General features: G+C 40.2%; 1 long non-coding RNA gene across 2 annotated transcripts; it reads right to left on the bottom strand.

The window, feature by feature from the left end:
- Positions 1-275: 275 nt before the first annotated feature.
- Positions 276-18742, bottom strand: LOC117537004. 2 transcript variants are annotated; one of them, XR_004567655.1, is made up of 6 exons: positions 18437-18742; positions 17600-17678; positions 15715-15783; positions 8490-9591; positions 6603-6671; positions 276-483 (listed from the first exon to the last, which is right to left on the bottom strand). It is a non-coding gene; the product is annotated as an uncharacterized LOC117537004 (long non-coding RNA). The 2 variants fall into 2 exon arrangements; XR_004567654.1 differs by lacking the exons at positions 17600-17678; positions 18437-18742 and adding an exon at positions 16179-16376.
- Positions 18743-20457: the final 1715 nt, after the last annotated feature.

Here is a 20457-nt window from a genome sequence, read left to right as displayed (position 1 = left end):
TCTACGGAGGTATACATTCCATCATATCATCGTTATCTAGATATAGACTAAATGCACTACTTTTTATTTTGTATTTTTGTATTTTATTATACATGTTGCATTGTTGGAGGAGCTCAGGTCAGAAGAATTTCATAGCCATTTCTACACTGTTCATATGACAATAAAACCTTTGAATCGAATCTTTTGAATCTGTCGGATAGATCTAGGGTTCTGCTTACCTAGAGGGATGACTTTCTGTTTTTTGTGCCAGCGGCCGTTCAGGATAATGCTGCCGTACACCAGCATGTCGTTGAACAGAAAGAAAACTTTAGGCTCTGGCTTCCTAGTACGTCCTTGCTTTATGACCCTGACCCACCAGAACTCTCCCTGGCTGGGATAGAGGCCTCCCTGCCGGTCCGAATGAAGTCTCAACGGCTTGGATACGCTCACAGTTCTCCTTCTCAAACGTTACCAGATCCATCGTGGTGAAATCTATGTGTAGCACTGAAATTACAGAAGAGCCATCTCTCACTTGTTTTATACAGGCATGTGTCACAATCATAGACTGTTTATATAAACTATTGTTAAGTTATAATTATAATGTCTTTATATATGAGGCCTTATTCTGATTTGGGGGGTTTTCCCTTTCCTGTAGTGTGTTATAAGTTGTTGTGCATGTAAATGGTCTGGGAGTGCTAGAACCCAAAGTTCTTATCCTTGAAATAATTACAACAGAGATCAAAGACTAACAGAAAAGACACTTGTGCTATGCAAGAGGTTTGTTACCATTGAATAAAATAAATATCGAGAAAATTAAATAAAGTTAAATCTTTGCATTGTGTTACGCTGCGTCCACACTACAGCGTTGACAGCTTCAAAAACAGTCTCCAACGCGTCTGCCCATTCACTTTGAATGGGGTGACGTCACGTTGCCTCGCTTTTTGCCGAACTGAATTGTGGGTAGCATAGCGGTCCGTCTCCGGCGTCAGAAGTTGAACAATGTTCAACTTCTGACGCCGGAGACGCCGGAGTAGCCAGCGCCAGCCAATCAAATCCCGTTTCTGAAAATCTGACAGCTCAAGCCCTAGCCAATCAAACCGCGTCGAAGCTGGGAGAAATATCCCGCCGTTCATTTCTATATTTAAAAAAAAGATGGAGGAGAAACTATTTATCGCCGTAGCAAATCACCCGGTTTTGTATGACCAGAACCTCTTCACCTACCGGGATGCAACCCGGAGGAACCAGGCATGGAGGGAGGTGGCAGAGACAGTGGGTGAAACTGGTAGGTTTTCACCTGTTTGGGGAGTTTATATATATATATATATTGCTCGCATAAAATCCCCGGGGTTTTTTGCTTTGTATGTCGGGGGCGGGAGATTCATGTGATTGGTTGTTGGTCGCGTTGCTCGAATAAAATCCCCAAGCTTCAGACACGCCCAGCTCCAAGCTTTTTTTGAAGCTGTAGTGTGGACGCTCCGTAACTGTAAAGTGTTCGAAACACAAACATTTATTGGGCTTATAAAGTCATGAAATCATGAAATCCTGTCAGCAATAAGGGAGGCATTCAGTTATTAGGTTTTGCCCAAAAGCATCATGCATTTAATTTTTTTGTTATTTTTTAAATTAAGATTTTCTTTTTAAATCACCTAATCTGTATATAATGTCAGTATTTTGTAAGTGTGTCTAAGTAGAAACAAACACACAAATAATGCACTTATAATACATAATTATATTTTTGTATGAATACAAATTTGTGCTTACAAAGAGGCTTGTTACCTTTGACTCCAAACAACTTAAAGAAAATTCATAAAATTAAATATTGGCATTGTGTAACTATAAAGACCTTAAAGCACAACATTTATTATGCTTATAAAGTCATAAAGTGGGACAAATTAATCGCATTTTACGACAAAATCCCATGTGACCTTAACGGAATCACATGTGACCCTAACGGAATCACATGTGACCTTAACGGAATCACATGTGACCCTAACGGAATCACATGTGACCCTAACGGAATGACATCTTCACAGTTGAAAGTAGAATCGGTGACATCATCACGTGACATCACAGGTGGTTTAGAGCTTTGCATAGCAAGAGCTTTGGGTTCCAGTCAACTCATTCAGTTGTTCAGTTCAGAGCGGTGAGTGGTACACATATTCAGTCAGAGCAAACAAACTTTACAGTTTTCTAGACAAAACACGTATCACGTAGACACATAGATTTTTATCCCTACGCACAACACAAGTCCACAGACAGTGCCATGGAGGGAACAAAGTCAGACCAGAGCAACATGGAGACATCCGACAGCCAGAACGATGAGAGTCTCCTGCAGTTTGACGCAGAGACCGTAAAACTGCTGGTGATGAGAGGAGATGAACTCCTTGATTGTGTGACAATCTGGGAGGAAAGATACGGCGCTCTGGAGGAGGAAATGGAAACTAAAGAGGCGCAACACAAGCAGCAGCTGCAGGAGAACCTGGTGACCATAAACCTGCTGAAAAGAAGAGAGGAAGAACTCATTCAGAGCCAGGAAAAGTCCACCAAGGACCTGGCTGAGAAACAACAGAGCTGGGAGAGTGAGAAACAAGGCATGAAGTATGTAGTGGAAGAGAAAAACTACCAGGTCGCTAGAAACCACACCTTGGAGACGGAAAAACAAAAGATGGAGTTGAAATTGAAACAGGTGATGAAGCACAACACTTACCAGACCTGTAAAATCAAAGCCATGGAGAAGGAAGTCCAAAAGTTGGTGGACCAGTTGGAAAAGCAGGGAGAAAAGATCTCGATGGAGACCAAACTAAAAGAGGTGTCTCAGGAAAAGGACGACCTGGCCAAGAAGAACCTGAGCTGTGAGACTGAGCTCAAACAGGTGGAGGACAAACTAAAACAGGTGGAGGAGGAGAACGAGCATCTGGCAAAGAACAACAAAAGCTGGGAGACGGATGTCAAACAGCTGAAAGACCAGATGAGAGAGAAGGAGGACAACTTCTCCAAAGACCTGGCAGAAGAACACCTGAGCTGCGAAACCAAGGTTAATTTCATGAAAACCACATTTCAAGAGGAAGAGAAGAAGAAGGACAACCTGGTTCTGAAAATGCTGATCGGGGAGACAGTGGTTAAGGCAAAATTTGAAAAGGCCAAGGAATCCATATATATCCTGATCCAGGAAAACAAGAGCTGGGAGATCGATTTCAAACAGAAGGACATGAAAGTCCAGCAGCTGCAGAACGACCTGGATGAGCAAGAGAAAAAGTTCTCTGAAGATTTGGCCGAAAAACACCAGAGCTGGGCGACTCAGCTAAAACAGGTGGAGGCTAAATGCAAACAGGTGCAGAAGCAAAAGAATCATTTGGCCAAGTTAAAAAAAAGCTGGGAGACGGATGTCAAGCAGCTTGAAGACCAGATGAGAGAGAAGGAGGAAAAGTTCTCAGAAGACCTGACCCAGAAAGACCAGCGCTGGGAAACCAGGGTTATTTTGAAGGAGATACGATTGAAACAGGCGAAGGAGAGCTGTGAGGCTAAAGAGAAGAAGATGGACGACGAAAAGACACTTCTGGAGGACCTGTGTCTTCACATGAAGAATAAGAGCAGAGGATTCTTCGCTCGCAGGAGGGCGACTGAGGAAAGGGACGCCATTTTGCAGAAAATGCTACGCAAGATGCAAGAGAAGGAGATGAGAAAGAAAGCAAAGGGGGAGAAAGAGGAGAAGGAGGAGGCTGGACGTCAGTAGCTGCCTTTTCCTCTCTTCTTTCTCTTCTCAATTTCCCCTCACCTCCTTCCTCCTACCTCACCCCTTACTGCCTTCCCCTTTTCATACTCAGGGTTTTCTCCTGGAGCTCAGGTTTTCCCACAATCTGTATAATAGATGTAAAAAAACTCACTATTAAGTCCCTCCCCCATTTACTGTACCTACTTCCTGCTACCTCACCCTCTCTCACCTTACTCCATCCTTTATTTACCTACTTCCTCCATACTCTCCCCTCACTTCACCCCAAACTCTCTCCTCCATTTCCCTCACCTCTTTCTTCCTACATCACCCCCTCCCTTCCTTCACATTTTCATATTTAGTGTTTTTTAGTTGTGTTTAGACTTGATTTTAAAATAAAATGTTAATTAAATGTATTATTTGTATGCCTCACTGTGTAAACATATACAGTATATATTCATTACTTTATGACATTTAGGTTACTAAAGTACCGGTATCTGTTCTATTTGTGATTTAAACAACTTTGAATTTAATAAATGCAACAACAATAGAATATCTTTGTACAGATTGTTTTTGGTGTTTCTACTTTTGGGTTCAATTACATTGTTTTGTTTTTGTTGTTTTTCAAAAATGTGAGGATTTCATAAGAGCTGTTAAAGTATATTCAAAGCTCAGGGTTTAAATGTAAACGTTATTTAATGTATATATGAATTAAATCTTGTTGGGTTGGCGCAATGTGCTGCTGCTGGTCTCTCTATAATGAGGTGAAGTTTCTGCTTTATGCTGATGATGGTGTTCTCTACTGTCTCAAACTGAAAAAATACAACAACAGCTGCACATAGTACAAAAGTACTGGCAGTAAATATGAAGAAAACTGAGGCCATGAACATTCATATTTAGGGTTTTCTCCTGGAGCTCAAGTTCGCCTGCAACTCATTCGCGGCATATCACATCATAATGTATCATATATCTCCTTATCTGAGTCAGCTGAGTCGTATCTGGCCGTGCAACACTCACAGTGTCACATAGTGCTGGGGGGAAACGATTATTTTGAAAACGATTATTTTGAAAACGATTAATCGGGCGATTATTTGATCGATTAGTCGACATAACGATTATTTTTCTGTTGTTCAATTCATAAAAAACGTAATGTAAAAAAAACATAATGTAAAAAAATATGTTTCACGATACTGTGTCTTAATATTAAGAACCTATTAATGTGTTATACCAGATTAACGGAAATAATCTCAGCTAACTGACGATACAAACCATGTTTACCAAAACAAAACACAAGTCTCATAAGAAGCATCTAAATGACCCCTGAGCGAAAAATGCTAACGGACATTGGCACAGAACTCAAGATAAAAGTACCCTTATTACTTATCGTAGCTGCACATACAATATATCCGATTAAAGCTGAGACTCCACAGATTATGTAGGTATATAGTATTATCACTGAGTGATCCGGACTCGCGACAGGGGAAGCAAATACAGTCATCACAACACGTACCTTTACAGAGCTTCTAGGGAGATCGTCTCACCACCGTAGCTGTCAATCTGATCAAAAGACGTGTTCAATGGCATTAAAATGAGAAAAAACACGGCTGAATCGGTTAATCCATAGGTTTTTAACGTCTATGTATAAAAAATATTGAATTTATAATCCATAATTCCATTTTTATGTAAAAATCGGAGAGCAAATGCTAGCTGCTAATGGTAGCCACCACAGCTAGCTGCTGCTTCCGGCCTAGGCTATGCAGCAGTCTCAGTGAGATATAAATATATAAATATCTTTGCGTTTTGGACAAACTTTAAAATATTCCCATGCTTTTGAAGACCTAGGGCGAGATGTTTTTGTTTGGGGGCTTCGTGCGCAATCCTGTGAGGAGGAGGTGGTAGCCGTTTCAGTCTCCATTGTGTTTGAAGTGCGATTGCGAACTGCTTGTTGCTTTGGGTGACCCACGTGTGTGTAGCGACCATAGACTGTATATATAAAGGTAGCGACGCGTCGACGCGGAAATATGTCGTCGACGATATTTTGAAGTCGACGTCGTCGACGCGTCGCTACAGCACTAGTGTCACATACTGTATGCAGAAGGATTATTTTAAGCAACACATTAAGTTGACGAAACACTCGAGACAAATGTAATTAAAGTCAGATCCACTCGTCTCTTAGACGGGGCAGTGATATCATAAACCTGTTAATGTATGCATTCAAACACTTTTTCTTTTGCCAGCTGTATTCACCTTGCAGGTGCAGCTATGTGGCTTTGATCCTGGATAAAGTCATGGATGTTTAAAGTTTAACGTCTTCATATTTGTCTAATATTATAGTTGACTTTTCATTCAGTAACTATGACGCTGAGCTGTCAGTACGCTTCTCCATGTTTGTGATTGGTCGAATGCTCCAAATACCACCCCTTTCATGTGAACGCGCACCTAACTAGATAGGACACGGCTGGCTTGAGCGATCCACTTGATAACCCACGTCGTAGTACAGTTTAGTGAGAGCGCGTATGTTTTGGATTAGGCCAACCGGCTAACTCAAACATATCCAGGTTAGGTTGAACCAGCTTCGTAGTACAGGCCTCAGGTTAGACTACATTACATTTCATTTAGTTTACGTTTTTTTTAAAGACTACATATAAGAAACACCCTTATAGCCATTTCAACAAACAAAACATTATCACTTTTGTGAAGGAGGCTTTATCGCAGAATGTTTGGCTATTGCCTCTCACTTTCTGAATCACTTTTGCCTAATAAATCAGAAAATGTGTTTATCCCTGCAATGTTTGCAGTATGTAAATGTTATGAATAAACATTCAGAAATTGTCAGACTAATACCAGTTTTCAATTAGTTAAAGATCAAGTTTAAGTTAGTCAAGTAAATCACACAAAACATTTGAATACTCACCATTTACTACAGAGCCTTTGGAAGAATGTTCAAAGCAAGGCTGAGGTCAATCTTCTCCACACCAATTACCTATCACAGAAAAACATATTTGAAATGATTTCATTATTCACACACAAATAAAACAAAAATGTTCTGCTCCTTAAAGGCGACATTTACCATTTAATGATGTACCTTTAGGTTAACATGAACCGACTTCGGCCGAGATGGGTGCCTCCAGTGTAAAAATCTACAGTAGCCTACACTAATGCAATGAGTACAACTTTGTACGGAGCCATACACATCAGCGTTGCGAGCTCATTTCCATTGGTTTCAATGGAGACGTGCACTGCAGCAGCGCGCACCGCTCGTCATGTGACGAGGAACAACCAATCACAACCGAGAAACATCTCAACTTCCGTAAACACAAGTGTACGGCAAATATGGAAGATAAGTTCATTTCACAGCGGGTGGATCGTAACCCTTACTTGAAGATCTGTCCGGCATGTCCCCATATTCATGGTATGTGCACCGCTGCTAAAATGTAACACAATCATTAATATCCTCCACTTTCCGGGGGACACACCCACACACAATATAGAGAGGCGAAGTCCCTCCCCTTCCGGGAGCCTCCATGGGACCCCGGAGGCGGAACATTATACATTGAAGTCAATGGAGAGAGAAAGGTTATCTTTTGATCCCGTTTGAATTGTGCCACGAATGACACATATGATGTTTGTCAATTTAAAAGAACATTTTACAAGTCAAAAAAATGTAAATGTGTCGTAAAACTGTGAAGTTACACATTTGTTTGTGAGAAACCGCTCAGTGAACTACAGGTCTCTGGTCTCGCACAAAACGCGTCACCATCACAAAGATGGCCGTCACGTTAGCAAATTTCACCTGTTTCTTTCAGACTGAGACGAAAAGTATAAAACGAGGTGAACATCACTACAAGTCTGGGCATGTTGAGAGCTGTACATACACGAAAGGGGAGTTAGTCGGTTCTGTAACAGCAGCGGGACCGGCTTTACAAGGTTTCGGTGAGTAATATGAGTGCAATGTGTAACGTTAATGTCAGCTAGCTAACATTAGCTAACAAGGTACACTAACGTGTTTTGTTTTAGCAACTAGTTTTCTCCTTAAGAACTTCGTAGTCTCTGTGTATGCTGTGGATAACATTAGTGTTCACAAGAACAAGGTACACTCCCGTGTTTTGTTTTAGTTGCTCTTCAGATTGAAGCGGACAGTTTTATATCAACTATACTGTATGTGTGATCTCCTTTGTGTCATTTGAGTTTATTTGCTGTGTGTAGATTCAAGGATTTTGGTTATCTTGTCAATTTGTTTGGTTATCTAGGCACAGCTGTGTGTGACTCCCTCTGGTACACTGGTATGTGTGTTCCTAATGTAGAGAGCATTGATTAATTAATAAACTACACACTGAGTCTAGATCCTGATCAAATCCTTTTTTTTTGTTGATCAAATGTTTTTCAAAATGTATTCATACACATTTAAAAAAATTAGGGCTGTCAGTCGATTAAAATATTTAATCGCGATTAATCGCATGATTGTCCATAGTTAATCTGGTTTAATGTGCATAACGTTGGGCAAGGTTCATAGTTTTAAATATTGTAAATCAAGCAACTGCCGGACTTACGCTCTACAAATACTCACAGTATAAAAACACGCTAAACACAAGTCAATCAATATAAACTCACCTTATGATTTTCATGGCTTTATCCTAGCTAACACCAGTGAATGACAATGTTTACAAATTGACAGCTGTATTTACGTTGCTCGTTGTAACGGCAAATGTGAACTCTGCTTTTTGCAAACAATGCGTCTTGTGATAACCTATGACCTATGACGAACATTTGATGACATTAAATAACTTTAAATAACTTTTACCTTGTAGAGATGTTCTCGGGACAGAACCAGCTTACTCCTCCGATGCGGGAAGAAAAGATGGTAGAACCCCTCCCCCCTCCTTTGTTTAAAAAATAAAAAGCTTCACATTTTAAAAAATAAATATATTTTGCAATTTTTTTCTGCTTTACATCTTGTCCATTAAAGTGCCATATTGTTCAGGTTCAATTACGAAACTATTAAAGTACGGGTTTGAGTCCGACCATGTTAATTTGTGAATAAAATATTTGTAAATAATAATTAGAAGCTGAGTAATCGGCTGCAGAGCAAGCTGCTGACGTATGTGCTCAGTGGGCGGAGTTACAGAGATAAACATAACTTTTTTCTTATTTCTTAACATGATTGAGACTTATAGAACGTACAGCCCTCAAGATTAAAATAGTTCTACATGATTGATTCATGTTTCGACGAGAAACATGAATAAATTATGTCTCATATATTAACTGCATATTTGCAAATTGAACAACCCCACTTTCCCCTTTTTTTCAGTGTACTTTAAATGCCATGCACCTCCATTGTTTTGCTGTTGTAGATATCTTTTGCACGTGAATATAAAGTTACAACAAGGCAAAACAAAAACAAACACTTCATCACTAAAGCTTCTACGGAGGTATACATTCCATCATATCATCGTTATCTAGATATAGACTAAATGCACTACTTTTTATTTTGTATTTTTGTATTTTATTATACATGTTGCATTGTTGGAGGAGCTCAGGTCAGAAGAATTTCATAGCCATTTCTACACTGTTCATATGACAATAAAACCTTTGAATCGAATCTTTTGAATCTGTCGGATAGATCTAGGGTTCTGCTTACCTAGAGGGATGACTTTCTGTTTTTTGTGCCAGCGGCCGTTCAGGATGATGCTGCCGTACACCAGCATGTCGTTGAACAGAAAGAAAACTTTAGGCTCTGGCTTCCTAGTACGTCCTTGCTTTATGACCCTGACCCACCAGAACTCTCCCTGGCTGGGATAGAGGCCTCCCTGCCGGTCCGAATGAAGTCTCAACGGCTTGGATACGCTCACAGTTCTCCTTCTCAAACGTTACCAGATCCATCGTGGTGAAATCTATGTGTAGCACTGAAATTACAGAAGAGCCATCTCTCACTTGTTTTATACAGGCATGTGTCACAATCATAGACTGTTTATATAAACTATTGTTAAGTTATAATTATAATGTCTTTATATATGAGGCCTTATTCTGATTTGGGGGGTTTTCCCTTTCCTGTAGTGTGTTATAAGTTGTTGTGCATGTAAATGGTCTGGGAGTGCTAGAACCCAAAGTTCTTATCCTTGAAATAATTACAACAGAGATCAAAGACTAACAGAAAAGACACTTGTGCTATGCAAGAGGTTTGTTACCATTGAATAAAATAAATATCGAGAAAATTAAATAAAGTTAAATCTTTGCATTGTGTTACGCTGCGTCCACACTACAGCGTTGACAGCTTCAAAAACAGTCTCCAACGCGTCTGCCCATTCACTTTGAATGGGGGTGACGTCACGTTGCCTCGCTTTTTGCCGAACTGAATTGTGGGTAGCATAGCGGTCCGTCTCCGGCGTCAGAAGTTGAACAATGTTCAACTTCTGACGCCGGAGACGCCGGAGTAGCCAGCGCCAGCCAATCAAATCCCGTTTCTGAAAATCTGACAGCTCAAGCCCTAGCCAATCAAACCGCGTCGAAGCTGGGAGAAATATCCCGCCGTTCATTTCTATATTTAAAAAAAAGATGGAGGAGAAACTATTTATCGCCGTAGCAAATCACCCGGTTTTGTATGACCAGAACCTCTTCACCTACCGGGATGCAACCCGGAGGAACCAGGCATGGAGGGAGGTGGCAGAGACAGTGGGTGAAACTGGTAGGTTTTCACCTGTTTGGGGAGTTTATATATATATATATATTGCTCGCATAAAATCCCCGGGGTTTTTTGCTTTGTATGTCGGGGGCGGGAGATTCATGTGATTGGTTGTTGGTCGCGTTGCTCGAATAAAATCCCCAAGCTTCAGACACGCCCAGCTCCAAGCTTTTTTTGAAGCTGTAGTGTGGACGCTCCGTAACTGTAAAGTGTTCGAAACACAAACATTTATTGGGCTTATAAAGTCATGAAATCATGAAATCCTGTCAGCAATAAGGGAGGCATTCAGTTATTAGGTTTTGCCCAAAAGCATCATGCATTTAATTTTTTTGTTATTTTTTAAATTAAGATTTTCTTTTTAAATCACCTAATCTGTATATAATGTCAGTATTTTGTAAGTGTGTCTAAGTAGAAACAAACACACAAATAATGCACTTATCATACATAATTATATTTTTGTATGAATACAAATTTGTGCTTACAAAGAGGCTTGTTACCTTTGACTCCAAACAACTTAAAGAAAATTCATAAAATTAAATATTGGCATTGTGTAACTATAAAGACCTTAAAGCACAACATTTATTATGCTTATAAAGTCATAAAGTGGGACAAATTAATCGCATTTTACGACAAAATCCCATGTGACCTTAACGGAATCACATGTGACCCTAACGGAATCACATGTGACCTTAACGGAATCACATGTGACCCTAACGGAATCACATGTGACCCTAACGGAATGACATCTTCACAGTTGAAAGTAGAATCGGTGACATCATCACGTGACATCACAGGTGGTTTAGAGCTTTGCATAGCAAGAGCTTTGGGTTCCAGTCAACTCATTCAGTTGTTCAGGTCAGAGCGGTGAGTGGTACACATATTCAGTCAGAGCAAACAAACTTTACAGTTTTCTAGACAAAACACGTATCACGTAGACACATAGATTTTTATCCCTACGCACAACACAAGTCCACAGACAGTGCCATGGAGGGAACAAAGTCAGACCAGAGCAACATGGAGACATCCGACAGCCAGAACGATGAGAGTCTCCTGCAGTTTGACGCAGAGACCGTAAAACTGCTGGTGATGAGAGGAGATGAACTCCTTGATTGTGTGACAATCTGGGAGGAAAGATACGGCGCTCTGGAGGAGGAAATGGAAACTAAAGAGGCGCAACACAAGCAGCAGCTGCAGGAGAACCTGGTGACCATAAACCTGCTGAAAAGAAGAGAGGAAGAACTCATTCAGAGCCAGGAAAAGTCCACCAAGGACCTGGCTGAGAAACAACAGAGCTGGGAGAGTGAGAAACAAGGCATGAAGTATGTAGTGGAAGAGAAAAACTACCAGGTCGCTAGAAACCACACCTTGGAGACGGAAAAACAAAAGATGGAGTTGAAATTGAAACAGGTGATGAAGCACAACACTTACCAGACCTGTAAAATCAAAGCCATGGAGAAGGAAGTCCAAAAGTTGGTGGACCAGTTGGAAAAGCAGGGAGAAAAGATCTCGATGGAGACCAAACTAAAAGAGGTGTCTCAGGAAAAGGACGACCTGGCCAAGAAGAACCTGAGCTGTGAGACTGAGCTCAAACAGGTGGAGGACAAACTAAAACAGGTGGAGGAGGAGAACGAGCATCTGGCAAAGAACAACAAAAGCTGGGAGACGGATGTCAAACAGCTGAAAGACCAGATGAGAGAGAAGGAGGACAACTTCTCCAAAGACCTGGCAGAAGAACACCTGAGCTGCGAAACCAAGGTTAATTTCATGAAAACCACATTTCAAGAGGAAGAGAAGAAGAAGGACAACCTGGTTCTGAAAATGCTGATCGGGGAGACAGTGGTTAAGGCAAAATTTGAAAAGGCCAAGGAATCCATATATATCCTGATCCAGGAAAACAAGAGCTGGGAGATCGATTTCAAACAGAAGGACATGAAAGTCCAGCAGCTGCAGAACGACCTGGATGAGCAAGAGAAAAAGTTCTCTGAAGATTTGGCCGAAAAACACCAGAGCTGGGCGACTCAGCTAAAACAGGTGGAGGCTAAATGCAAACAGGTGCAGAAGCAAAAGAATCATTTGGCCAAGTTAAAAAAAAGCTGGGAGACGGATGTCAAGCAGCTTGAAGACCAGATGAGAGAGAAGGAGGAAAAGTTCTCAGAAGACCTGACCCAGAAAGACCAGCGCTGGGAAACCAGGGTTATTTTGAAGGAGATACGATTGAAACAGGCGAAGGAGAGCTGTGAGGCTAAAGAGAAGAAGATGGACGACGAAAAGACACTTCTGGAGGACCTGTGTCTTCACATGAAGAATAAGAGCAGAGGATTCTTCGCTCGCAGGAGGGCGACTGAGGAAAGGGACGCCATTTTGCAGAAAATGCTACGCAAGATGCAAGAGAAGGAGATGAGAAAGAAAGCAAAGGGGGAGAAAGAGGAGAAGGAGGAGGCTGGACGTCAGTAGCTGCCTTTTCCTCTCTTCTTTCTCTTCTCAATTTCCCCTCACCTCCTTCCTCCTACCTCACCCCTTACTGCCTTCCCCTTTTCATACTCAGGGTTTTCTCCTGGAGCTCAGGTTTTCCCACAATCTGTATAATAGATGTAAAAAAACTCACTATTAAGTCCCTCCCCCATTTACTGTACCTACTTCCTGCTACCTCACCCTCTCTCACCTTACTCCATCCTTTATTTACCTACTTCCTCCATACTCTCCCCTCACTTCACCCCAAACTCTCTCCTCCATTTCCCTCACCTCTTTCTTCCTACATCACCCCCTCCCTTCCTTCACATTTTCATATTTAGTGTTTTTTAGTTGTGTTTAGACTTGATTTTAAAATAAAATGTTAATTAAATGTATTATTTGTATGCCTCACTGTGTAAACATATACAGTTTACTACTTTATGACATTTAGGTTACTAAAGTACCGGTATCTGTTCTATTTGTGATTTAAACAACTTTGAATTTAATAAATGCAACAACAATAGAATATCTTTGTACAGATTGTTTTTGGTGTTTCTACTTTTGGGTTCAATTACATTGTTTTGTTTTTGTTGTTTTTCAAAAATGTGAGGATTTCATAAGAGCTGTTAAAGTATATTCAAAGCTCAGGGTTTAAATGTAAACGTTATTTAATGTATATATGAATTAAATCTTGTTGGGTTGGCGCAATGTGCTGCTGCTGGTCTCTCTATAATGAGGTGAAGTTTCTGCTTTATGCTGATGATGGTGTTCTCTACTGTCTCAAACTGAAAAAATACAACAACAGCTGCACATAGTACAAAAGTACTGGCAGTAAATATGAAGAAAACTGAGGCCATGAACATTCATATTTAGGGTTTTCTCCTGGAGCTCAAGTTCGCCTGCAACTCATTCGCGGCATATCACATCATAATGTATCATATATCTCCTTATCTGAGTCAGCTGAGTCGTATCTGGCCGTGCAACACTCACAGTGTCACATAGTGCTGGGGGGAAACGATTATTTTGAAAACGATTATTTTGAAAACGATTAATCGGGCGATTATTTGATCGATTAGTCGACATAACGATTATTTTTCTGTTGTTCAATTCATAAAAAACGTAATGTAAAAAAAACATAATGTAAAAAAATATGTTTCACAATACTGTGTCTTAATATTAAGAACCTATTAATGTGTTATACCAGATTAACGGAAATAATCTCAGCTAACTGACGATACAAACCATGTTTACCAAAACAAAACACAAGTCTCATAAGAAGCATCTAAATGACCCCTGAGCGAAAAATGCTAACGGACATTGGCACAGAACTCAAGATAAAAGTACCCTTATTACTTATCGTAGCTGCACATACAATATATCCGATTAAAGCTGAGACTCCACAGATTATGTAGGTATATAGTATTATCACTGAGTGATCCGGACTCGCGACAGGGGAAGCAAATACAGTCATCACAACACGTACCTTTACAGAGCTTCTAGGGAGATCGTCTCACCACCGTAGCTGTCAATCTGATCAAAAGACGTGTTCAATGGCATTAAAATGAGAAAAAACACGGCTGAATCGGTTAATCCATAGGTTTTTAACGTCTATGTATAAAAAATATTGAATTTATAATCCATAATTCCATTTTTATGTAAAAATCGGAGAGCAAATGCTAGCTGCTAATGGTAGCCACCACAGCTAGCTGCTGCTTCCGGCCTAGGCTATGCAGCAGTCTCAGTGAGATATAAATATATAAATATCTTTGCGTTTTGGACAAACTTTAAAATATTCCCATGCTTTTGAAGACCTAGGGCGAGATGTTTTTGTTTGGGGGGCTTCGTGCGCAATCCTGTGAGGAGGAGGTGGTAGCCGTTTCAGTCTCCATTGTGTTTGAAGTGCGATTGCGAACTGCTTGTTGCTTTGGGTGACCCACGTGTGTGTAGCGACCATAGACTGTATATATAAAGGTAGCGACGCGTCGACGCGGAAATATGTCGTCGACGATATTTTGAAGTCGACACGTCGACGTCGTCGACGCCTCGCTACAGCACTAGTGTCACATACTGTATGCAGAAGGATTATTTTAAGCAACACATTAAGTTGACGAAACACTCGAGACAAATGTAATTAAAGTCAGATCCACTCGTCTCTTAGACGGGGCAGTGATATCATAAACCTGTTAATGTATGCATTCAAACACTTTTTCTTTTGCCAGCTGTATTCACCTTGCAGGTGCAGCTATGTGGCTTTGATCCTGGATAAAGTCATGGATGTTTAAAGTTTAACGTCTTCATATTTGTCTAATATTATAGTTGACTTTTCATTCAGTAACTATGACGCTGAGCTGTCAGTACGCTTCTCCATGTTTGTGATTGGTCGAATGCTCCAAATACCACCCCTTTCATGTGAACGCGCACCTAACTAGATAGGACACGGCTGGCTTGAGCGATCCACTTGATAACCCACGTCGTAGTACAGTTTAGTGAGAGCGCGTATGTTTTGGATTAGGCCAACCGGCTAACTCAAACATATCCAGGTTAGGTTGAACCAGCTTCGTAGTACAGGCCTCAGGTTAGACTACATTACATTTAATTTAGTTTACGTTTTTTTTAAAGACTACATATAAGAAACACCCTTATAGCCATTTCAACAAACAAAACATTATCACTTTTGTGAAGGAGGCTTTATCGCAGAATGTTTGGCTATTGCCTCTCACTTTCTGAATCACTTTTGCCTAATAAATCAGAAAATGTGTTTATCCCTGCAATGTTTGCAGTATGTAAATGTTATGAATAAACATTCAGAAATTGTCAGACTAATACCAGTTTTCAATTAGTTAAAGATCAAGTTTAAGTTAGTCAAGTAAATCACACAAAACATTTGAATACTCACCATTTACTACAGAGCCTTTGGAAGAATGTTCAAAGCAAGGCTGAGGTCAATCTTCTCCACACCAATTACCTATCACAGAAAAACATATTTGAAATGATTTCATTATTCACACACAAATAAAACAAAAATGTTCTGCTCCTTAAAGGCGACATTTACCATTTAATGATGTACCTTTAGGTTAACATGAACCGACTTCGGCCGAGATGGGCGCCTCCAGTGTAAAAATCTACAGTAGCCTACACTAATGCAATGAGTACAACTTTGTACGGAGCCATACACATCAGCGTTGCGAGCTCATTTCCATTGGTTTCAATGGAGACGTGCACTGCAGCAGCGCGCACCGCTCGTCATGTGACGAGGAACAACCAATCACAACCGAGAAACATCTCAACTTCCGTAAACACAAGTGTACGGCAAATATGGAAGATAAGTTCATTTCACAGCGGGTGGATCGTAACCCTTACTTGAAGATCTGTCCGGCATGTCCCCATATTCATGGTATGTGCACCGCTGCTAAAATGTAACACAATCATTAATATCCTCCACTTTCCGGGGGACACACCCACACACAATATAGAGAGGCGAAGTCCCTCCCCTTCCGGGAGCCTCCATGGGACCCCGGAAGCGGAACATTATACATTGAAGTCAATGGAGAGAGAAAGGTTATCTTTTGATCCCGTTTGAATTGTGCCACGAATGACACATATGATGTTTGTCAATTTAAAAGAACATTTTACAAGTCAAAAAAATGTAAATGTGTCGTAAAACTGTGAAGTTACACATTTGTTTGTGAGAAACCGCTCAGTGAACTACAGGTCTCTGGTCTCGCACAAAACGCGTCACCATCACAAAGATGGCCGTCACGTTAGCAAATTTCACCTGTTCTTTCAGACTGAGACGAAAAGTATAAACGAGGTGAACATCACTACAAGTCTGGGCATGTTGAGAGCTGTACATACACGAAAGGGGAGTTAGTCGGTTCTGTAACAGCAGCGGGACCGGCTTTACAAGGTTTCGGTGAGTAATATGAGTGCAATGTGTAACGTTAATGTCAGCTAGCTAACATTAGCTAACAAGGTACACTAACGTGTTTTGTTTTAGCAACTAGTTTTCTCCTTAAGAACTTCGTAGTCTCTGTGTATGCTGTGGATAACATTAGTGTTCACAAGAACAAGGTACACTCCCGTGTTTTGTTTTAGTTGCTCTTCAGATTGAAGCGGACAGTTTTATATCAACTATACTGTATGTGTGATCTCCTTTGTGTCATTTGAGTTTATTTGCTGTGTGTAGATTCAAGGATTTTGGTTATCTTGTCAATTTGTTTGGTTATCTAGGCACAGCTGTGTGTGACTCCCTCTGGTACACTGGTATGTGTTTTCCTAATGTAGAGAGCATTGATTAATTAATAAACTACACACTGAGTCTAGATCCTGATCAAATCCTTTTTTTTTGTTGATCAAATGTTTTTCAAAATGTATTCATACACATTTAAAAAAATTAGGGCTGTCAGTCGATTAAAATATTTAATCGCGATTAATCGCATGATTGTCCATAGTTAATCTGGTTTAATGTGCATAACGTTGGGCAAGGTTCATAGTTTTAAATATTGTAAATCAAGCAACTGCCGGACTTACGCTCTACAAATACTCACAGTATAAAAACACGCTAAACACAAGTCAATCAATATAAACTCACCTTATGATTTTCATGGCTTTATCCTAGCTATCACCAGTGAATGACAATGTTTACAAATTGACAGCTGTATTTACGTTGCTCGTTGTAACGGCAAATGTGAACTCTGCTTTTTGCAAACAATGCGTCTTGTGATAACCTATGACCTATGACGAACATTTGATGACATTAAATAACTTTAAATAACTTTTACCTTGTAGAGATGTTCTCGGGACAGAACCAGCTTACTCCTCCGATGCGGGAAGAAAAGATGGTAGAACCCCTCCCCCCTCCTTTGTTTAAAAAATAAAAAGCTTCACATTTTAAAAAATAAATATATTTTGCAATTTTTTTCTGCTTTACATCTTGTCCATTAAAGTGCCATATTGTTCAGGTTCAATTACGAAACTATTAAAGTACGGGTTTGAGTCCGACCATGTTAATTTGTGAATAAAATATTTGTAAATAATAATTAGAAGCTGAGTAATCGGCTGCAGAGCAAGATGCTGACGTATGTGCTCAGTGGGCGGAGTTACAGAGATAAACATAACTTTTTTCTTATTTCTTAACATGATTGAGACTTATAGAACGTACAGCCCTCAAGATTAAAATAGTTCCACATGATTGATTCATGTTTCGACGAGAAACATGAATAAATTATGTCTCATATATTAACTGCATATTTGCAAATTGAACAACCCCACTTTCCCCTTTTTTTCAGTGTACTTTAAATGCCATGCACCTCCATTGTTTTGCTGTTGTAGATATCTTTTGCACGTGAATATAAAGTTACAACAAGGCAAAACAAAAACAAACACTTCATCACTAAAGCTTCTACGGAGGTATACATTCCATCATATCATCGTTATCTAGATATAGACTAAATGCACTACTTTTTATTTTGTATTTTTGTATTTTATTATACATGTTGCATTGTTGGAGGAGCTCAGGTCAGAAGAATTTCATAGCCATTTCTACACTGTTCATATGACAATAAAACCTTTGAATCGAATCTTTTGAATCTGTCGGATAGATCTAGGGTTCTGCTTACCTAGAGGGATGACTTTCTGTTTTTTGTGCCAGCGGCCGTTCAGGATGATGCTGCCGTACACCAGCATGTCGTTGAACAGAAAGAAAACTTTAGGCTCTGGCTTCCTAGTACGTCCTTGCTTTATGACCCTGACCCACCAGAACTCTCCCTGGCTGGGATAGAGGCCTCCCTGCCGGTCCGAATGAAGTCTCAACGGCTTGGATACGCTCACAGTTCTCCTTCTCAAACGTTACCAGATCCATCGTGGTGAAATCTATGTGTAGCACTGAAATTACAGAAGAGCCATCTCTCACTTGTTTTATACAGGCATGTGTCACAATCATAGACTGTTTATATAAACTATTGTTAAGTTTATAATTATAATGTCTTTATATATGAGGCCTTATTCTGATTTGGGGGGTTTTCCCTTTCCTGTAGTGTGTTATAAGTTGTTGTGCATGTAAATGGTCTGGGAGTGCTAGAACCCAAAGTTCTTATCCTTGAAATAATTACAACAGAGATCAAGACTAACAGAAAAGACACTTGTGCTATGCAAGAGGTTTGTTACCATTGAATAAATAAATATCGAGAAAATTAAATAAAGTTAAATCTTTGCATTGTGTTACGCTGCGTCCACACTACAGCGTTGACAGCTTCAAAAACAGTCTCCAACGCGTCTGCCCATTCACTTTGAATGGGGTGACGTCACGTTGCCTCGCTTTTTGCCGAACTGAATTGTGGGTAGCATAGCGGTCCGTCTCCGGCGTCAGAAGTTGAACAATGTTCAACTTCTGACGCCGGAGACGCCGGAGTAGCCAGCGCCAGCCAATCAAATCCCGTTTCTGAAAATCTGACAGCTCAAGCCCTAGCCAATCAAACCGCGTCGAAGCTGGGAGAAATATCCCGCCGTTCATTTCTATATTTAAAAAAAAATGGAGGAGAAACTATTTATCGCCGTAGCAAATCACCCGGTTTTGTATGACCAGAACCTCTTCACCTACCGGGATACAACCCGGAGGAACCAGGCATGGAGGGAGGTGGCAGAGACAGTGGGTGAAACTGGTAGGTTTTCACCTGTTTGGGGAGTTTATATATATATATATATTGCTCGCATAAAATCCCCGGGGTTTTTTGCTTTGTATGTCGGGGGCGGGAGATTCATGTGATTGGTTGTTGGTCGCGTTGCTCGAATAAAATCCCCAAGCTTCAGACACGCCCAGCTCCAAGCTTTTTTTGAAGCTGTAGTGTGGACGCTCCGTAACTGTAAAGTGTTCGAAACACAAACATTATTGGGCTTATAAAGTCATGAAATCATGAAATCCTGTCAGCAATAAGGGAGGCATTCAGTTATTAGGTTTTGCCCAAAAGCATCATGCATTTAATTTTTTTGTTATTTTTTAAATTAAGATTTTCTTTTTAAATCACCTAATCTGTATATAATGTCAGTATTTTGTAAGTGTGTCTAAGTAGAAACAAACACACAAATAATGCACTTATAATACATAATTATATTTTTGTATGAATACAAATTTGTGCTTACAAAGAGGCTTGTTACCTTTGACTCCAAACAACTTAAAGAAAATTCATAAAATTAAATATTGGCATTGTGTAACTATAAAGACCTTAAAGCACAACATTTATTATGCTTATAAAGTCATAAAGTGGGACAAATTAATCGCATTTTACGACAAAATCCCATGTGACCTTAACGGAATCACATGTGACCCTAACGGAATCACATGTGACCTTAACGGAATCACATGTGACCCTAACGGAATCACATGTGACCCTAACGGAATGACATCTTCACAGTTGAAAGTAGAATCGGTGACATCATCACGTGACATCACAGGTGGTTTAGAGCTTTGCATAGCAAGAGCTTTGGGTTCCAGTCAACTCATTCAGTTGTTCAGTTCAGAGCGGTGAGTGGTACACATATTCAGTCAGAGCAAACAAACTTTACAGTTTTCTAGACAAAACACGTATCACGTAGACACATAGATTTTTATCCCTACGCACAACACAAGTCCACAGACAGTGCC

This window comes from Gymnodraco acuticeps, unplaced genomic scaffold (assembly GCF_902827175.1).
Source record: "Gymnodraco acuticeps unplaced genomic scaffold, fGymAcu1.1, whole genome shotgun sequence".
Taxonomy (NCBI): Eukaryota; Metazoa; Chordata; class Actinopteri; order Perciformes; family Bathydraconidae; genus Gymnodraco; species Gymnodraco acuticeps.
The sequence above is the reverse complement of the archived record's forward strand: the minus strand, read 5'-3'. Positions and strand labels throughout refer to the sequence as shown.